The sequence below is a fragment of the Zeugodacus cucurbitae genome, chromosome 2 (genome assembly GCF_028554725.1).
Source record: "Zeugodacus cucurbitae isolate PBARC_wt_2022May chromosome 2, idZeuCucr1.2, whole genome shotgun sequence".
NCBI lineage: Eukaryota > Metazoa > Arthropoda > Insecta > Diptera > Tephritidae > Zeugodacus > Zeugodacus cucurbitae.
In genome coordinates this window covers 3,168,496-3,188,933 of record NC_071667.1, presented here as the reverse complement: position 1 = coordinate 3,188,933, position 20,438 = coordinate 3,168,496, and the positions used below count along the sequence as shown (strand labels likewise).

Below are 20,438 nucleotides of genomic sequence, written 5' to 3'. Positions count from 1 at the left end.
TCACAGCTTTGTTATTGTTCTACAGTCCATTATTACCACATTTATTGGAATACGATTACTTTAAACCTTTTTTTTATTTTTTTATATTTTTATAAAGTGTGTATATAGCTTTTTATTGCTTATTTTTTCTATAATTCAGTGCTTTTTCCATTCTCCTTCACCTTCGATTAGATAGTATATATATGTACGTACGTTGTTGTTATTCAATTTGTGACCTGACAATAATTTGGTGGCTGGTGAATGATATCTTGTCGTACTCACTCAATCAAAGTGCCATTCAAATAAATGGCTCTGTAACGGACAATCAGCAGACACATATGCAACAAGAAACACACACACCCACACACTAACACAATCACTTATAACAAAGCGGGCATTTCGCATAATCACTTTGCACAGCTGGAGTGCAACAGCACCAGCGATAACTCGGCACAAATGTCTTTCGCTTAATTTCCGCAGTAAATGTTGCATTTGTTTTTATCTCTTTTGAATTTAATCGTTTTTTCACAAATCTATTCACATTGCACTCTGTGCTGTACGCCGCGACGACAACAACAGTTTCGATTTCCTTTCAATAATTTCACTATTTATCACGTTTTTCATTGATTTTCACTGATTGCAGAATTGCCGTGTTGTTTCGTTGTTATTATTTAAATTGTTGTTCTTATTGTTGTCATTTGATTTGCACACACACTCACCACATATAATTTGCGCACTGATCAGCGGCATTAGTTCATTCATTTATATTGTCAGCAACAGCTCGTTCCACTAACGCGGCGAATGGCATACTGTGCCGATGGACTGATCTCAACTGCTCGACAGCCACAAAAAGCAGCATTTGCGTAGTCAGCTTTTCGCTCGACAGCGCAGCGCAGCGCAGCGCAGTCGATGCCACCGTCATCGCTGCTTTTGCGCTTATCGAAATAATCATATTGGCCGCCGGCGCGTATACGCGATAAATTGTATTATTAGCCTTTGCACACACACACTCACACCCGCTCATACATACAGTTAAGCATTGATGTATATTGAATGTATGTGCATAAGCTTTGTGTATATTTATTTAAACTCTTTTTTGTTTACCTGCTCAACGCCAATTCGATAAGAGGCATGTCGTCGACTCGCTCTTTTCTTATTGCTGTTATTATTAGCGTTAAGCGTTCATATTTATTTATCATGTTTATATTTATTGACATTATGAGAATTGCACAAACGATTTCTTTATTCGGCAAATTCACACATTCCACGGGCGAAAAGCCACTTGAGACTTTATTTGCGTTTACCGGCCGGCGTTTGAAGTCACACTAATGATTGAGTGCTCTTTTTGGTGTATTTGCTTTTTGTTTTTGTTTTTTTTTTTTGAAGAAATTAGAACGTTTTGATTTACTAATAAATAGCACTATTTATCTCTATGTGTGCAGTACAAGGATTGTTTAACTTTTTTTACTAATAAATGCTATATAAATTATCGAATTATCGGTAAGAATGATTTATGTTTGGTGAAAATAAAAACCTCTTTGAGAAATATGCCTTCTTTCATAAAAAAACACATGAAGCAGAAATTCAATTACCTTTATAAAACATTTCGGCGGAATGGAAACTTATTAGACTTTTAAGAATTATGAATGTGAATTCACAAACCCCATCGGAAAAGTATCAGCCAAAGACTTGTCCTTCTCTTGTACATAAACTTTAGCTTTAGTGCTACCTCGCTTGACTTACCTGAAATGAAAGATAAATAGAATTAGTAAACTTTATGAATATAAAATATTTTTACTAAATCGAGTTGTTTGAAATAAAAAAAAGAAGTAAGGAAAAGCTAAGTTCGGGTGCAACCGAACATTTTATACTCTCGCAATTTATTGCTATATTTATACTCTCGCAACCTGTTGCACAGAGTATCATAGTTTTGTTCACATAACGGTTGTTTGTGTCACCAAGAAATATAAGAGTTAGATATGGGGTTATATATACATAAATGATCAGGATGACGAGTAGATTTGAAATCCGGATGTCTGTCCGTCCGTCTGTCCGTCTGTCCGTGCAAGCGATAACTTGAGTAAAAATTAAGATATCTTAATGAAACTTGGAACACATGTTCCTTGGCACCCTGAGGAGGTTGCTTTCGAAAATGGGCAAAAACGGTCCACTGCCACGCCCACAAAATGGAGGAAACCGAAAACCTATACAGTGTCATAACTAAGCCATAAATAAAGTTATGAAAATGAAATTTGGAACATAGGATCCCATTAGGGAGGGGCACATTTGGATGTAATTTTTTTGGAAAAGTGGGCGTGACCCCGCCCCCAAATAGGTTTTTTGTATATAACTCGCAAACCAATAAAGCTATATAAGCCAAACTTTCTGCAGTCATTTCTTTTAGCCATTTCCTTATACAGTCCAAAAATGAAAGAAATCGGATAATAACCACGCCCACCTCCCATACAAAGGTTAGGTTGAAAATTACTAAAAGTGGGTTAACTCCCTAACGAAAAACGTCAGAAACACCAAATTTTACATAAGAAAAGGCAGAAGAAAGCTGCACTGAGATTTTTTTACAAAATGGAAAATGGGCGTGGCGTCGCCCACTTATGGGTCAAAAACCATATCTCAAGAACTATTCGACCGATTTCAATGAAATTCAGTACATAACACTTTCTTGACACCCTGATGACACGGGTGGAATATGGGCGAAATCGGTTCACAACTACGTCTACTTCCCATATAACCCAATTTTGAATTCCATCTGATTCGTTCACTTTATAATGTATTCATAAGGAACCAATGAAGCTAGCGGAATAAAACTTTACACAAATACTGTATTTGAGCTGTGACATCACTTGTGGAAAAATTGTCAAAATCGGACCATGACTTTTCAAGGCCCCTGATATCAAACATGAAGAACTCAGTGCCTAAGGTTAATTTTTCACCGAAAATATAGGTAAATCCCTCAGATATTTTAATGTAATTCATTCCCTCTGAATTTTTTTCTTATAACAGTTTCTCTCTGTACCTGAAATGGTAAAAATTGGGTCATAACTTCCCCCAGATCCCATATACCTAATTATAAGTAATATTAAATTAAATGAGCGTATAGTCTTCGATACGTTGTATCTTGGTGGTGAAAACGAGTGAAATCGGTTTAGGAATTACCTCAGTCCCCATATACTATTTATGATGATTTTCGTTATTCTATTGAACTTAATGCCGAATATATGGGTCGAATTCTGTTGTCTTTATAAAATTACATCAATAAATTGCGAGAGTATAAAATGTTCGGCTACACCCGAACTTAGCCCTTCCTTACTTGTTTTATTAAGATAACACACACATTTACCCATAAATTCGGCGACCTATAATTAGCTATATGAGAGCTAGGGGATGATATTTTTAAAAAACCTATAATTATGTATATGGGAGCTAGGAGATGTTATGACCCGATTTTAATAATTTTTGGAACAGAGACACACTATTGGAAGAAAACAATTTTCTCCGAATTACATTAAATTATCTGAGAGATTTACCCATATTTTCGCTTAAAATTTAACCTTAGATCCTGAGTTTAACATGTTCGATATCTGGGGCCTTGAAAAGTTATAGTCCGTTTTCGACAATTTTTTCACAAGTGTTGCCACAGATCATATACAGTATTTTTGTAAAGTCTTATTTCGCTATCTTCATTGGTTCCTAATGTATATATTATAAAGTGAAGGATTCAGATGGAATTCAAAATTGAGTTATAAGGAAAGTAGTAGTGGTTGTGAACCGATTTCGCCCATTTTTTGTCCGTGTAATCAGGGTGTCAAGAAAGTGTTATGTACCGAATTTCATTGAAATCGGTCGAATAGTTCTTGAGATATGGTTTTTGACCCATAAGTGGGCGACGCCACGCCCATTTTCCATTTTGTAAAAAAATCTCAGTGCAGCTTTCTTCTGCCTTTTCTTATGTAAAATTTGGTGTTTCTGACGTTTTTCGTTAGGGAGTTAACCCACTTTTAGTAATTTTCAACCTAACCTTTGTATGGGAGGTGGGCGTGGTTATTATCCGATTTCTTTCATTTTTAGACTGTATAAGGAAATGGCTAAAAGAAACGACTGCGGAAAGTTTAGTTTATATAGCTTTATTGGTTTGCAAGTTATATACAAAAAACCTATTTGGGGGCGGGGTCACGCCCACTTAAAAAAAAATTACATCCAAATGTATGTTCCAAATTTATTTATTTTCATAACTTTATTTATGGCTTAGTTATGTCACTGTATAGGTTTTCGGTTTCCGCCATTTTGTGGGCGTGACAGCCGATTTGGCCCATTTCCGAAAGCAACCTACTCAGTGTGCCAAGGAATATGTGTTCCAAGTTTCATTAAGATATCTTAATTTTTACTCAAGTTATCGCTTGCACGGACAGACGGGTTTCAAATCCGCTCGTCATCCTGATCATTTATACATATATAACCCCATATCTAGCTCTTTTATTTCTTGGTGCCACAAAGAACCGTTATGTGAACAAAACTATAATACTCTGTGCAACATGTTGCGAGAGTATAAAAATTTATAAAATAGCTTACACCTTATAGAATCATAATCTACGGCACGAACTTGCCTCTCTTTGAGATATTCTTAAATCAACCAACCAACCAGTTGCTTATCATTCGATTAAACTCAAAAAAGAAATCTCCAAAAACTGTCCCTTCAAAACTATGTCTCTGAAAGATCAATAACCAGTCCAAATCTGTGGTTTCTCACGCTTTCAATAAACTTGCGTATACAATACATATGGGGAAATTAAGTTTAACATATAATTTAAATTAGTAGAAGTCTTTCTTTTTAAAGGAAGTGGCGCTTAATGAGGTTTAATCCGCTAAAGCAACATATAGATTTGAAAGAAGAAGAAACTTTGAATAGAGAAAACTAAATATGTATTAAGACCTACTAAGGAAATGAACATTGAACATTTAATTAATAAAAATTAATAAAAACATTTGGCTTATGATAATAACAAACAAATCGCACAGAAATTTAACGAACGAATGGAACTTAATTAGAAAAAACATTTATTATTGCAACAAAATGAAAAATTATTGGTGTCTCAATTAATTACTACTAGCTCATTGGCATACAAAGTCACTTGTGCAATTGAGGCAAGGGCGCCTAATGCCGTCAATACTTGAAAAGAAACCTATCATTAAATGACGATAAACAAGCATAATTGCAGGTAAGCGTAGAAAAGCAACTTGCAACATAAGAAATTCGAAATCCGAATTATGGAATTAAAATGCACGCAACCTAAAACCGGCAAACTACGTTAAGAACTACTTACATTAGTAAGTATGTATGTATGTATTCTTTACAGAAATTTCATTTTTAATGCTCTCTCGATATTCATTCTTGTAATTAATTAGTAATTAAATATTCAGCGCATGCGTCAAGCGGCGAAAATATGCCGCCGAAAAATTTCATGCTTTCTTTCTTTCATAAAAACAAAAAAACAACAATTGGAAAATATTTAAAACGAAATCAAATAAGAATCGTAAACGACGCAAGCTCACTGACCCATTTGCCGGCGCTTGCTGTGTGCGTGTGTAAGCCTGCGCATAAATGCTTTAAGTATGCAATAAACATAAATGCCACAGAAATGAAAATAAAATGATGAGGAAATCAATCAATATGCGCACACTTGCAGGTACCATTATTTACATATCATACACATTTGCGTGTAGACAGGTGTGCACATGACATACTAGTACCACACCCACTGGCCGACGCCTCGTAAGCATACAACACCAATAACATTACCAATAATAATGAAGGCATCAAGTAAAATTTATAAATTGAAATGTGAGATAAGAAATTCAAACAGACAAATGTGGGCACGTATTGGAGGTATTCGTTTGACATTAATAATATTTTAATATTGCAAGCATATAAAATTAAAATGAAATAAATAAATAATTAACGCACCTTCGAATAAGCAAATGTGAAGATGGTAGAACTATTAAAACAGAAGTGGAATTGTTTTAGGTTAAGGGGTTATATACAGTAAGACGGCCGAAAAAAAGTGAATTTTCCGGAATTTTTTCTGAGAAAACTTTTTAATTTATTGATCCAAAAATTTATACACATATTATGGTATCTTTTAACTGTATTTTAAGACTTAGTACTAGTAAAAATATTTATTTGAAAAAGAGCTACAGCTGATCTCCAGGAGCTCCTCTCAAAAAAGACGTTATGCGGTGACCACTATATCTCGGAACTGGATCATCCGAAATTAAAAAACCAAACAGATTTCGTTAAAATCATGTTAAATCTAGTAATTAATCGAAGGAATAAGCAAAATAAAATTTTTTGGCAAAATGGCGGTTTCTCAAAAAAAAAAAAGAAATCGATTCTTCACCGAAATTTCGGCCTTAAATTGTTTATAAAAAAAAATATTTATCGGAGAGAAAAACTCTTCGATTAATTACTAAAAAATATATTTAAGAAGGTCGTGTTAAAATTTGAGACTAATCGGTCTAGCCGTTTTCGAGTAATGTTGGTCACCGACTTTGAAAACACCATTTTGAGAAAAACGCGTTTAAAGTTTGGACCTTGTACTTCCAAGCACTCTGAAACGCCTTTTCAAATTTTTCATTTGCTTGTAACTTTGAAAATATTTACCGGAACGATATGAAATTTTCTGTGTGTATTCTTAATTATATGTACATTAAGAAAATGAAATAAAGTGAAAAATCGATTTTTTGAAAATTCTAACTGTATATAACCCCTTAACCCTTTCACTACCATGGGGATCATGCATCCCAAGAGAAATTTAAAAAATCGTCAAAAATAAAAAAAGTGAGCGCGACGATTTTGAGGTTTGTTTTGTAGGCACAATCAATAAGAGCGAAAATATGGAGAGCATCGTGGAATGAACGGCAAATCTAACAGCTTATTTGTACAGATTTAGATTCATATATTTAAATAATTGGTATTTTTATAGCTTCAATTTAGTTATTCTTGAAATTGAGCAGCTCAATTTGAACAGCAAATAATCACATGTGAACTGGTTAGAGACCTTTTCAAATTCTTATAGCTTTCGGAAAACAGTGTTCTATTGAAAATGTTGTTGGTTAAATGTTGTTGTTTAAAGCTAGTTTTAATGAAGCCACTGTAGTAAGTTTGGTCTCAATGAAATTTTACCTTTTCAAGGCCGCTTAGAAGTTCGACATTAGTAAATGAAGAGTCACAGGTGGTGGGAGCTCAAATAAGCGATAATGGAGAGGCTCAGTACGGTAAATGGTTACGCACGTAACCACGTGGCAGAATGCGTACAATTACAATCGCATATGTACATAGGTGTGCAAAACATTTGGTGCCGTGCTATTGAGTATTTATTTGTATGGAGGAATGCGGCCGGCTTACTGGTAAACGAATTTGTTTGGCCGCCAGAATGACTGAATGGTTGAGCAACTGGTCGCGCGAAGCAACGTTGGGCAACGTAATGGCTGCGAGCGAAACTTAAATAATTTAAATAACATGAGTTCTGGCGAGGTACACATACACATATGCAGTTTTTGCCAACAGTTTGTGGACACCGGTGGCCGACGGCAACTGTATTACGAAGTGAGGAATTAACAAAAACTAACAAAATAATCGTTGAGGCGTAGCGCGGTGTCCACCTTGATGGCTATGAGCAAAACAGCAACAACAACAACAATAAGCATACAAAAATGAAATGAGTTCATTTAGCCTTTGTGGCAACAACATACGCACTCTGTGCTCGCTAACCAGATATGCTGTTGTTGTTACTGTAGCGCTGTAGATTTCGACTGCAACAATGCTGTTTGCCTTTATGCGCACTTGAGGCATGACGAATGTGACCGCACAAGTTAATACGCGCATACATAATAATTATGCGCTCAACACTCGCGGTGGTGCGTATACGCCCCGCCCCACCCCGATGAACCGTAATAACCGAACGCAGCGCTGAGGCAGTGGACAATAGTGAGGCAAAGTGAGGGAGGGAGCATGTTGTTGGATTTTTATGATTTCCTTTTTGCGTCAGCTTTTGGCTAAAAGAACTACCACCAAGTAGACAGTAGACTGTTTCGGATTGACCACATATACTATGTATGTGCCTAGCTTGTTGTTCAGTCATCGCTCTAACCTCAATAATGTCCGCCCAGCGCGTGCTTGGAATTTGTAAATGAAATTTATTACTTTAGATTATAATTAGTGTTATTTATAATTATGAAATGCGCGCATGTACCTCTCTCTCTCTCTCTCTCTCTCTCTCTCTCAGACAAAAACACAAACACACATATTAATTATTCAGCCAGGCACTTCATGGGTGTCTCATTCATTTCCCCAGCGCCAGTCATGTGTGGTACTAATGAAGTTTTCCACAGTGTTGTTGGCACTCTTGGTTGGTAATCGCTGGCATTTAAATCATTTTTTGGTTAATGTTGTTGGCTGCACTTTTTTTACTGCTCTATAGAATGTCACAGGTGTAGAATATAAATGGAAATCGAAGAAACAACAATAATGCAATAATAAAGGAAAATCGCTGCGCAACGGTGCGGCAATTTGGTCGAAAAACAAGTGGACACCTATTAAATTGTTTAGTGGCAACAGCATGTTTACGAAGTAAATGTGGCTGGTTGTTGGTGTTGTTATCGAACTGTTAGCTTAATAGCAGTGCTAGAATAGGAAGTTATGGTTTTCCTCTCCCCCATTTAATTGTAATTAATTTGTATATATGTATGAGCGTACATATAAGTATATGGATGGATGGAACATATGTTTACTTGCGTTATTACATTGACTGCGTGAATATAGCGTGTAATGATAACCGTTGATTGGAAACGGAAATGTGTATGCCATTAGTCAGATGGCTGGTCGAAATAAAAAAAAAAATTATAAAAATTATTAAAATAGGTTTATTGTAATGCTATGAGTTAGCTCATCTATTAAAATTATATTATAATCATTTATATAAGGCTGCAAGAGCTGAGTACCTAACACCACAGCTTCTAAATGTTCAATTTCAGCCGCTCAAGACTCTTTCTTCTTTGCATGACTCAAGAGAGTAGAGTACAGAGGTATCCTGTAAGCAACAGACTATCAACTTTATTTCTCTTTTTCAAGTTATAATCTAACTGTTAACCTGATAACTGTTAACGAGACTCGAAAATGAGCGCAATAAAATAACAGCATAACAAGTAAGGAAGGGCTAAGTTCGGGTGTAACCGCACATTTTATACTCTCGCAATTTATTTATTTAACTTTATGAATATTATATAATACACAATTTGACCCACATATTCGACATATATATTGCATAAAGTCCATTGAAAGTTGGAAACCCTAATATTAGGTTAGAAGCACCGAGGTCCTCATGTTCGATATATGGGGGCTTGTAAACCTATGGTCCGATTTCGGCTATTTTTCCATTTTGTAAAAAAATCTGAGTGCAGCTTCCATCTGCCATTTCTTAAGTGAAATTTTCAACCTAATAATAATTTCAACCTAATGGTGGGGTACGTAGGAGAACCGACTGCAGAAAGTTTGGCTTATATAGCTTAATTGGTTTGCGAAATATATACAAATAACCGATTTGGGGGCGGGGCCACGCCCACTTCCCCAAAAAAATTACATACAAATATGCCCGTTCATAGTGCGATCCGTCATACCAAATTTTATTTCCATAGCTTTATTTATGGCTTAGTTATGACACTTTATGTGTTTTCGGTTTTCGCCATTTTGTGGGCGTGGCTGTGGTCCGATTACGCTAATTTTTGAACTTAACCTTCTTATGGTGCCAAGAAATACGTCTTCCAAGTTTCATTAAGATATCTCAATTTTTACTCAATTTACAACTTGCACGGACGGACGGACAGACAGAGATCCGGATTTGAACTTTTCTCGTTACCCTGATCATTTTGATAACCCTATATCTAACTCGTTTGCTTTTAGGACTTACAACCAACCGTTATTTGGACAGAACTATAGCAACTTTGTTGAGAGAGTATAAAAAGTTAAAAATTTGCTGAAATATAACCCCGTCACTTTGATTGCGGCCATAAAGCTACAAGGTCTCTTCAATTCAACTAAGATACAAGCTAATCAGCTAATGAATAAAAGTTAAAGAATTATATTTGCAAACATTTTCAAACATATTAACAAAATTCCTTTGCGACTGAACTCTTAACATTCTACAGACCTTTTATGTCATTTTAATGTCTCTCACTTTGTCTGAAAAGTCAACTTGCAAATAAAAGAGCTTCCACACGCACATATGTATATACACTTGTAATCAACGGCAAAAAAGTCGAAATTGAGGTGAAATATAAACTAGCCGAAAACAACAGCAACTATTAACAACAAATCAACAATGTCAAAACAATAACAAGTCCACCGAAGGTTGCCACTCGTCATCAAAAGCGAATTATGACCGAAACTTTCAAACCGCAAGAGCCAAAGGCGAATTTCAATGCAGATGATAAATATGCGAAACAAAAAATAGCCAACAAATGCAACGCTGCGCGCTAGGCAATAACTCGTACACTGTAATGAACGCGAAAAATGTGGTAAAAATGTGTTATGCAATTCTCATCCGCTTATTGGTCGTTCACTCGCCAATTTGAATATGCGCTTGCGCACACTTGATCTACACAATGACCTTAGCAAATATTTCAATGCGTTTGCTTTTTGGTTGGAGTTTTATTTGGTTTTTTGTTTAGTTTTTGTTTAATTTACATACGAGCCAAATTCAACCGAGTCGAGTTGAGTGCATGCAAAAGTGGGCTGACTGCTGCTCATGCATAGTTACTGCAGAGGGGTTTGTGGCCAAAATTATACAAGTACTTAAGAGAACTGTAATAATCATAGACTTGTAGTATTAGATTTTAAAATTATATTAAAAGATATCGGAGTTGGTCTACTCGGTTAAGTATTCAACGATAATGGAAATAAGATCTCTGACTCAACGACCCGAAAGATTCACTTTCAGTCGATCAGCGAAGGAAGTATCAAAAATTACTAAGCAGCGACTAGCTGTAGATTCACGGTACTCTCAATCACTGTGGGTAACATAAAGTTTTATACGAGATTATAAACAAACAAACCGCGAAGGCGTTGGGTTTATATTATTTTATAGCTGTTGTTTCTATTGTGATTTTTTATAACCGCTTTTATTAAAATACAATTTAATTAGCCACTTGAGCATTGCACCACTCATATATCATAAATATAATACTGTTACGTGCCGCACACACACACACTCCCAAATATAAAGTGTTTGTGAATTTATAAAAGAAAAAATTCCGCAATCGCTTGTCAAGTGCGAAAATGTGGCTCTGGCTGGCTGTGCTGATGATTGTGGGCGCAGCAAAAAGCAAAAACAACAGAGATGTGTTATTAAAAACGCTTGATAAGCCACGCCATGGACGTTAAGTTGGCAGCTTGGTGACTTGAAGACGGCTTAGTAACACACACACCCACATGCACAAGCATAAACAAGTGTTGCCACAAGCATTGCAGCAACCGCAAGAGCTTGAGCTAAAAATGGAGACGAATATTGAGGCTGAGTTACACTGCTGCCGCTGATTAGCTGCTGAAGGTGACGCTGCTGAACTGCAACGGCTGCATGCGGTATTTTGAATGTCAAAGGTGTTTTCAAAATTTCGTAAATTGTGCAACAACAATGCAATACAAATTTTTCAACACAGACTGTAAATCAAAAATTATATGGCTAGAACCATCACTATGGCAAGTGGAACCCAAGTTGGCTTCTCATAATTAATCTTCGTCGTTCCACTTGTCTACATAGTTGTTGTTTTTATTTGGTAATACACAGTGCATATAATGTTATGTCTTGTAAAGGTTATGAGCCAAGTCATAAGATTACAAAAATCAAAGAACTTTGTACTTTGAATATGCTGTAATGCGATTTTCAAAACCATTCCGTGAAATAAGATGTAGTATAACATATAACGGTTTATTATAATTATAATGTTCTATTATTATGAGAGAGGGCCAAAGAACCGTAGCAGAAGGCATTGTACGAGAAACCTCCTAATTTATTCGATCTTTGAAAGAACAATACTAGATTAGAAGATTGTAAGTTAGAGATTTGAGCAAAAATACGAAATAGTCGATATTTTGTAGAAACTTAAGATGATCGTTCTCAACGCTGGCAAATCTTGTTAATTTCACAACCAATCTTTCTCTTTAATTTCACTCAATTTAGTTTTAGTACTACATATTTGTGTATATACCAGCACATTGCGCTGTCTTAATTGCATCTCTTTTGGTAATTCATTTAAGAATTCTAAGCCGCTTTCAATTCCAGTTGATTCACGGCAATGCCAGCCATAAATTCAACCAACTGACCGACTTACACGTTTATAGACAGAGCGCTACTTGTCTACTTGTCCGGTTAGCTGCCTTCAAGCCCGCAATCCGTGGCTTGCAGTTTGCCGCTTGTAATTGTTGTTTACCTTTTTTTAGCAGGTTTTTTTTTTTGTAACCCGTTTCTTCTTACCCGCAATGGCTGTGTGTAATTGTTATAGCGCTGATATGTTAAGCGTTATGGAGCGAGTATTCTTATTATACTCTGAACAGACAGGGTATATTAAGTTTGTCACGATGTTTGTAACACCCAGAAGGAAGCGTCGGAGACCCTATAAAGTATATATATAAATGATCAGTATGTTGAACTGAGTCAATTTAGCCATGTCCGTCTGTATGTCTGTCCGTCCGTCCGTCTGTCTATATATATACGAACTAATCCTTCAGTTTTTAAGATATCGTTTCGAAATTTTGCAGATGTTATTTTCTCTTCAAGAAGCTGTTCATTTGTCGGAACTGCCGATATCGGACCACTATATCATATAGCTGCCATACAAACTGAACGATCGGAATCAATGGCTTGTATGGAAAACTTCCGCATTTTACTACATATCTTCACGAAATTTGGTGTGAGTTATTGTTCATAGAAATAATTTAATCTCCGAAAAAATTTTTCAGATCGGTTCACTATAGCATATAGCTGCTATACAAACCGAACGATCGGAATCAATGGCTTGTATGGAAAAGTTTCGCATTTGACGAGGTATCTTCACGAAATTTGACATGGATTACTGTTTAAGGTAATAATATAATCTCCGAAGAAATTGTTCAGATCGGTTAACTATATAACCTTAATGTTTCTAGCAAACACCCCGGCTAAAAAGTATTAGTAAAATGTTTTCTTTTTTTTACTTACTTTTTCTTACGTCTTTAGATTTGCTTAAGCACATATGTAGTTACTAAAAGAAATGTACCTGTGAAGGGTATATTAGCTTCGGTACAGCCCAAGTTAACGTTTTTTCTTGGTTTTAAGTTATTTCTTCACAGTTCTCAAGCAAAATGATATTTATTGAAGTTTCTAGTTTTTACTCTTAACTGTTCTACTGCATTTTTATGACGGCGGGAGTTTTGATATGCGAAGAGTTTCTAAGTTACAAAGCGAAATGGATTGATGATGATTGAAGGCTGAGCTAGGTGCTATCAAGGATGACATAAAACCACTTTTACATTTTTAAGTTAAAAAAACAGAAAATCAGAAATATGGATTAATGAATGAAACAGTGAACATAGAAATAGACAGAAAGGTCTGTCCGTGAAATAAACGAAAGAAGAAAGCCACCAGCTCTCTAAAAATAAATAAAAGTATTCAAGATATAGGTAATGAAATTCTTAGAATAGAGTAAGAGCTGGTCATTTAACTCTACTAAACAAAAGAATTACGCAAGATGCGATTTATGCATTGGTTTGGAGACGCTTGCAGATTTTTACTATTAGTTCTCAGGTTTCCAGCGATAAATCACAATTGCTTTTAACAATCCCGCTACAACGAAATCCGTCGAACAAAGGCTAGTAGCATTCTGAAACGTAAAACGGCAGTTCTTCTACTGCAAATACGCATTTAGTTAAGTTATCTAATCTTCTACGGGTAATAGTATGAAAGCATTTCCAAGAACTAAGACATGCGCTCATTCGCGTACTTAAGTGTATAATTAAATTGCTTAAGCACGTCTAGCCCAGCAATGCTTAAGTGCTTGCTTACTGCAAGTGTCAATATAGTATTGACAAAAGCCTGGCTAAGCCCCTTAACAACAACGCATTTCGTGTGCAGTGAGAAGAGTCGAGAGTGACAAAAACAGTAACTTGAATGGTCTGTGTGGAAGCAGATATAGCAGAGTGTTTAGTATGTATGTTTTTGAACAACAAAGTTGCTGACCTCGAGTTGATTTCGCCTTTGCTACATTTACAAATACAACAAAAAAAAAAAAAAAATAGCGCCCAGAATAGTGAATGCAAAACCGAAATTCACTGTTCGGAATTCATGGATTTCATAAATTCTAATTTCTATAATTTTTATACTCTCGCAACATGTTGCACAGAGTATTATAGTTTTGTTCACATAACGGTTGTTTGTGTCACCAAGAAATAAAAGAGCTAGATATGGGGTTATATATATATAAATGATCAGGATGGTGAGTGGAGTTGAAATCCGGATGTCTGTCCATGCAAGCGATAACGTAAAAATTAAGATATCTTAATGAAACGATCCACCCTGAGGAGGATCGCATTAGGGAGGGGCACATTTGGATGTAATTGGTTTTGAAAAGTGGGCGTGACCTCGCCCCCAAATAGGATTTTTGTATATAACTCGCAAACCAATAAAGCTATATAAACCAAACTTTCTACTGTCTTTTATTTTAGCTATTTCCTTATACAGTTTAAAAATGAAAGAAATCGGATAATAACCACGCCCACCTCTCATACGAAAGTTAGATTGAAAATACTGAAAGAGCGTTAACTCCCTAACGAAAAACGTCAGAAACACTAAACTGTGAGATTTTTTTACAAAATGAAAAATGGGCGTGGCATCGCCCACTTATGGGTCAAAAACCATATCTCAGGAACTTCTCGACAGATTTAAATGAAAATCGGTATATAATATTTTCTTGACACCCTGACAACACGGTTAAATAATTAGCGAAATCGATTCACAACCACGACTACTTTCCTTATAACTCAATTTTGAATTCCATCTGAATCCTTCACTTTATAATATATACATTAGGAACCAATGAAGATAGCGAAATAAAACTTTACACAAATACTGTATATGATCTGTGGCATCACTTGTGAAATTATTGTCGAAAACGGACTATATCTTTTCAAGGCCCCAGATATCGAACATGTTGAACTCAGGGCCTAAGGTTAAATTTTAACCGAAAATATGGGTTAATCTCTCAGATAATTGAATGTAATCCAGAGGAAATTGTTTTCTTCTAATAGTGTGCCTCTGTTCCAAAAATTATTAAAATCGGGTCATAATATCTCCTAGCTCCCATATATCTAATTATAGGTTTTTTAAAATTCGTTGGGCTTTATTCCGCGTATATGTATTGGTTAATATGTGATATACATATCTTAGCAAAATTAAGTGAGCGTATAGTATTGGATATAGTGTACCTTGCTGGTGAAATTGAATGAAATCGGTTCAGGAATTACCTCAGCCCTCATATCTGTATATGATGATTTTCAGTATTCTATTAAACTTTATGCCGAATTTATGGGTAAATTTGTGTGTTATGTAAATAAAATTTCTTCAATAAATTGCGAGAGTATAAAATGTTCGGTTACACCCGAACTTAGCCTTTCCTTACTTGTTTTAAATAAAAAATTTCAAACAAAATCCAAATCAATTATTATTTTCTAATAATAATTTAGCCTTTCGGGATCCCGAAATCTTTTATCTTTTAAGTATATTTGCTTTGAAATCTAAATCTCAAAAGCGACGCTCTTGCACTTACTTAGATCCAAAATAGCGGCACTCAAAGTGTCTTTTACCGTGAAAGAGAGGAGCAACATCTCGTTGTAAAATATAATTTGATAATTTTCAGCAATAAAAGTGAATGCAATTTTTGTTGTTTCTTTTTTAACTCCAAGTTGTTTATTTATATGCATATTTGTATATGTGTATGTAACAAAGCATTGCAGAAATTATGTTTGAGCAACCGCCAGTATTACGAAAAGCTTGACATTAAACAAAAACCACATTCAAATAATTGCAACAACTACAGTACAACAACCTCTCAATGGCAACATAAACAACAGAAAAGCAGAAAAGAGCGCTGAAGTGTAAGAAGAGGCGTCGACCAACGCGCCACAAACATGACGGATTCATTGTTACCAATACACACACACACAAACACACAGCAACATGTGCAGCATAGTTGACTGCAGGTGTAATGGGTGGCTATAGCCATGTTGTTGTTTATTTTTTCATCATCTTTTAGTTGTTGCTGCAACGACATTTCCATCTGATTAAGGCTGAGCCGAGCTGAGCCCGCGCTAAGCTTTGGTGCGGCGCAAAGCTAAATCGGACGTGGAACATGATTAGTTGCTGGTTTTTATTGGCGTTTGGTTGTAGACAAGCTTCTTATATGGAAATCTCATGCGCAATTCAATGCTAATGCTCTACTCTGTTTGTTGTTGCTGTTGTTTGTGCTGCTTAGTTTACGTTTGCGCCGCGCTGTTATGATTCTACGCTGCGCCTTTGGGCGACTTATTGACCGCATTTGTGGCAATCATCGCGCAATTACCAGTTATTGGCTTATTTTTGTTGTTGTTGTTGTTTGTTTGCATTTGTTTTTTCATTGGAAATTCCTTGGGTTGCATATTATTGACAAATCAGCGAGTTGTTGAGTTATTGCGACAGCATTAAAAACCAACAAATGCAACAAGTTGTTATGCTAACTGCAACATGAGGCGATTGGCAGTGTGTTGCAAGCTGCAGTTGCACAAACATGCATATACAGTCAACGAGGTGCAGATTAAAGTTAGGCGCGTGTATTCTATGCTTTTTTGGAGGGGTGCTAAACACACAGAAGTTACGCCATGGAAATGTTTATTTAAATTATTTAAATACCAGCGACAATTGGCCAATTCCGAGTTATGCGGTAAATGCCGTTAACAGTTGTTGGAACACACACACAGCCACGCCGAAAGAGTCAGCAGCGAGATAAAAACAATGCCAAGAATAAAAATTATCCACATTTAAGTTTTCGTACACGTTTTTGTCTTTAACGGTTTTTCGGTGAGACTCCGTTGACCGGCGTGTTAGTTTCTAGGTTTCTTATTTTCCTTGTTTTTTCACAATTTTAGTGCTAACAGTGAGAATTTTATCTCAAAGATAAAAAATGAATTATTTGTTCTCTGTTTGTCATTGGTGTCATACAAATGAGTTTAGATTTTGAATGTTTTTTCCCTCTTTTTACAGTGAACGGTTCTTTGGATGATTATTGTTTATGAGGTAGGAAACACCGTTATGGAAAAAAATTTACGAATAACAATAAAAAAATTATTTTATGCGTTTATTTGGTTATCCTGAACTTATTACACTCTCCTGTAGGACCCCCAGAGGTGATCTAGTTATTGATGACCAGAGTATACTGAGTTTGTGGGATGGCAGCCTGCTGAATGGCAGTGAAAGTACAACACCAGGAGATGGCGAACCCGATTCCCCTATCGACGACGATGGAGCAGATGTTTCATTGCCCGACCGTGAAGAAATTCGAATAGCAATTACTCGCTTGAAGAACAATAAGGCGGCGAGGGCCGATGGATTACCGGCCGAGCTATTCAAATACGGCTGCGAAGAGCTGCTAAGGTGCTTGAATCAGCTTCTTTGCAGAATATGGTCGGAAGAAAGCATGCCTGACGATTGGAATCTCAGTGTACTCTGCCCAATACACAAAAAGGGAGACTCTTTTTGCGCCAATTACCGTGGGATAAGCCTCCTCAACATCGCGTATAAGGTTCTGTCGAGCGTACTGTGTGACAACAGACCAGATATTCACCATGCGCCAAATTTTGGAGAAGACCCGTGAAAATAGGATCGACACACACCATCTCTTTGCCGACTTTAAAGCTGCTTTCGACAGCACGAAAAGGAGCTGCCTTTATGCCGCGATGTCTGAATTTGGTATCTCCGCAAAACTAATACGGCTGTGTAAGCTGACGTTGAGCAACACCAAAAGCTCCGTCAGGATCGGGAAGGACCTCTCCGAGCCGTTCGATACCAGACGAGGTTTCAGACAAGGTGACTCACTCTCGTGTGATTTCTTTAACTAGCTACTGGCGTACGCCGATGATATCGATATCATTGGAAACAACACCCGCGCCGTTAGTTCTGCTTTTTCCAGACTGGATAAGGAAGCGAAGCGTATGGGTCTGGTGGTGAACGAGGACAAGACGAAATATCTCCTGTCGTCAAACAAAAAGTCAGCGCATTCGCGTCTTGGCTCCCCGTCACTGTTGACAGTCATAACTTTGAAGTTGTAGATAATTTCGTCTACCTGGGAACCAGCATTAACAGCAATAACAATGTCCGCCTGGAAATCCAACGCAGAATCACTCTTGCCAACGGGTGCTACAATGTACTAATAGGCAATTGAAACGTAAAGTCCTCTCTCGACGAACAAAAACCAAACTCTACAAGTCTCTCATCATTCCCGTCCTACTTTACGGTGCAGAAGCGTGGACGATGTCAACATCCGATGAGACGGCACTAGGAGTTTTCGAGAGAAAGGTTTTGCGGAAGATTTATGGTCCCTTAAGAATTGGCAACGGCGAATACCGCAGACGATGGAACGATGAGCTGTATGTGTTATTCGACGACATAGACATAGTCCAGCGAATAAAAAAACAGCGGCTACGTTGGCTAGGTCATGTTGTTCGAATGGATGAAAGTGCTCCAGCTCTGAAAGTGTTCGATGCAGTACCCACTGGTGGAAGCCGAGGAAGAAGGAGACTCCGATGGAAGGACCAGGTGGAGAGGGACCTGGCTTCGCTTGGAATAACCAATTGGCGCCAAACTGCCAGAAGGAGGGATACGTGGCGCGCTGTTTTGGACTCGGCTATAACCGCGTAAGCGGTGTCTACGCCAGTCAAGAAGAAGAGAACTTATTATAAATATTATTTTTAATTTTTTGAGCATTATTTAGTACTAGTATTTCGGATGTGATTAAATTAACACAGCCTACTTTAAAGTTAAATATTTAATAAGTAAAGCGTAAGAAGTCATCTTTAAAACCTCATCCAACACAATTTTTCGCCATTTAGATATGTTTCAGCGCAGAATATTAAAAATTACCGAAGTAAAGTCTTAAATCAGGCGCGTCTTGCGTGCTATCTTCCAGTCACGATCAATTGAAAGGCGTAATTTCTGCAGCCTGACTCATGCCAACCCGATGACTCACTGTCGAGCAGGCAGTGAATATTTTTTGTGCCTCCATCAACAGCAAATCCACATATCGCGCCTATTTCACCACTTGTCGCCCCGCACACTATGACAACGCGCCAATTTCTTCGTAACCACCCAGATGCGGGTTGAATACGAACGCCAGAGTTCTATTGCCGTTTGAAAAGCTCGCCAAGCGATAGTTTGTGGCTGCAGATGGCAGTAAATCATGCGGCGCGAAAAGCAGGAATGTTGCCTGTCATGGATTTCGCAACGCAGGCCAAACCGCTGTATGCGTGTGTGCGCCTTAAAGATAGTCTTTGCCTATCGTTAAGTGGCTGCTCAATTAAAAATTCACATAACGTAAATTTATCAATTTGAATATTCAGCTACCGCAAAATGCCAACCACTTGCCGCTTGAGCTGTGCGAGAGCGGGAGGGAGAGCGAGCGGGAAGGCGCAAAGCAATTGGGCGGCCAGCACAGAAGACTGCGGCCGGAGCTAAGCTGCTCGGCACAGACTTTCAAATGCCAAACGAGCAGGAAGCATTAGTTGTGCGCAGAAATGTAGTTTCTACAAATTCATATACATTTACATATGTATGCCTGTACATACGAGTAAGTGCAAATATTCTCGAGTATGGCAGCACTCCAACCGCAAGACTCATCAGCCGCGTGTGGTTCATTTAATTAACATAAAAAGGCCAGTCAGCAGACAACGGAGACGCAGCAAAGTGCGAGCTCTGTGTGTTTCGTGGCAGGCAGACAAACATTCCACGCAGCCAACTGTTTACATTCTTGCAGACAGTTATCGTCTTCATTCCGCTTACAATGAAGTTGTTGATTGACTATTATTGCCGATTGTTGGTTGTTGATGGAAAATTTGCATTCTTGCGGGTAAACGGCAGCCACTTGACAGTGCTCAGTCCTCATGCATACGAAAGTGGATATGTGTTGCTTGCATTAATACTAATGAACGCTAAGAATTTGCAAATAATCATGTAATTTGCTAAATGACGATTATTTTACAAGATTTATTTCCGGTTTCAAAGAAAATTTGTTTTGACCCCTGGAAGCCCTTCTATAACTAGTTTCAAATTCATAAATGCATTTCTGACGTATGGAAACAAAATCTAGCCCATCTTACACCACTGATATTGGGC

The 20,438-nt window shown here is 37.1% G+C and overlaps 1 protein-coding gene across 5 annotated transcripts in view; it reads right to left on the bottom strand.

Annotated features, from left to right (window-relative positions):
* Nucleotides 1–20,438, bottom strand: part of LOC105221591 (serine-rich adhesin for platelets) — a 139,099-nt gene that overhangs the window by 49,875 nt on the left and 68,786 nt on the right. Inside the window, exon 3 of one of the 5 annotated variants that reach the window (XM_054226035.1) lies at nucleotides 1,572–1,722. The exons of 3 other annotated variants lie outside the window; for them this stretch is intronic. The gene's annotated coding sequence lies outside the window, so the exon portion shown is untranslated. Of the gene's footprint in view, nucleotides 1–698; nucleotides 836–1,571; nucleotides 1,723–20,438 lie in introns of those variants that run through there. One more of the 5 variants, XM_011198685.3, reaches the window with a different exon arrangement.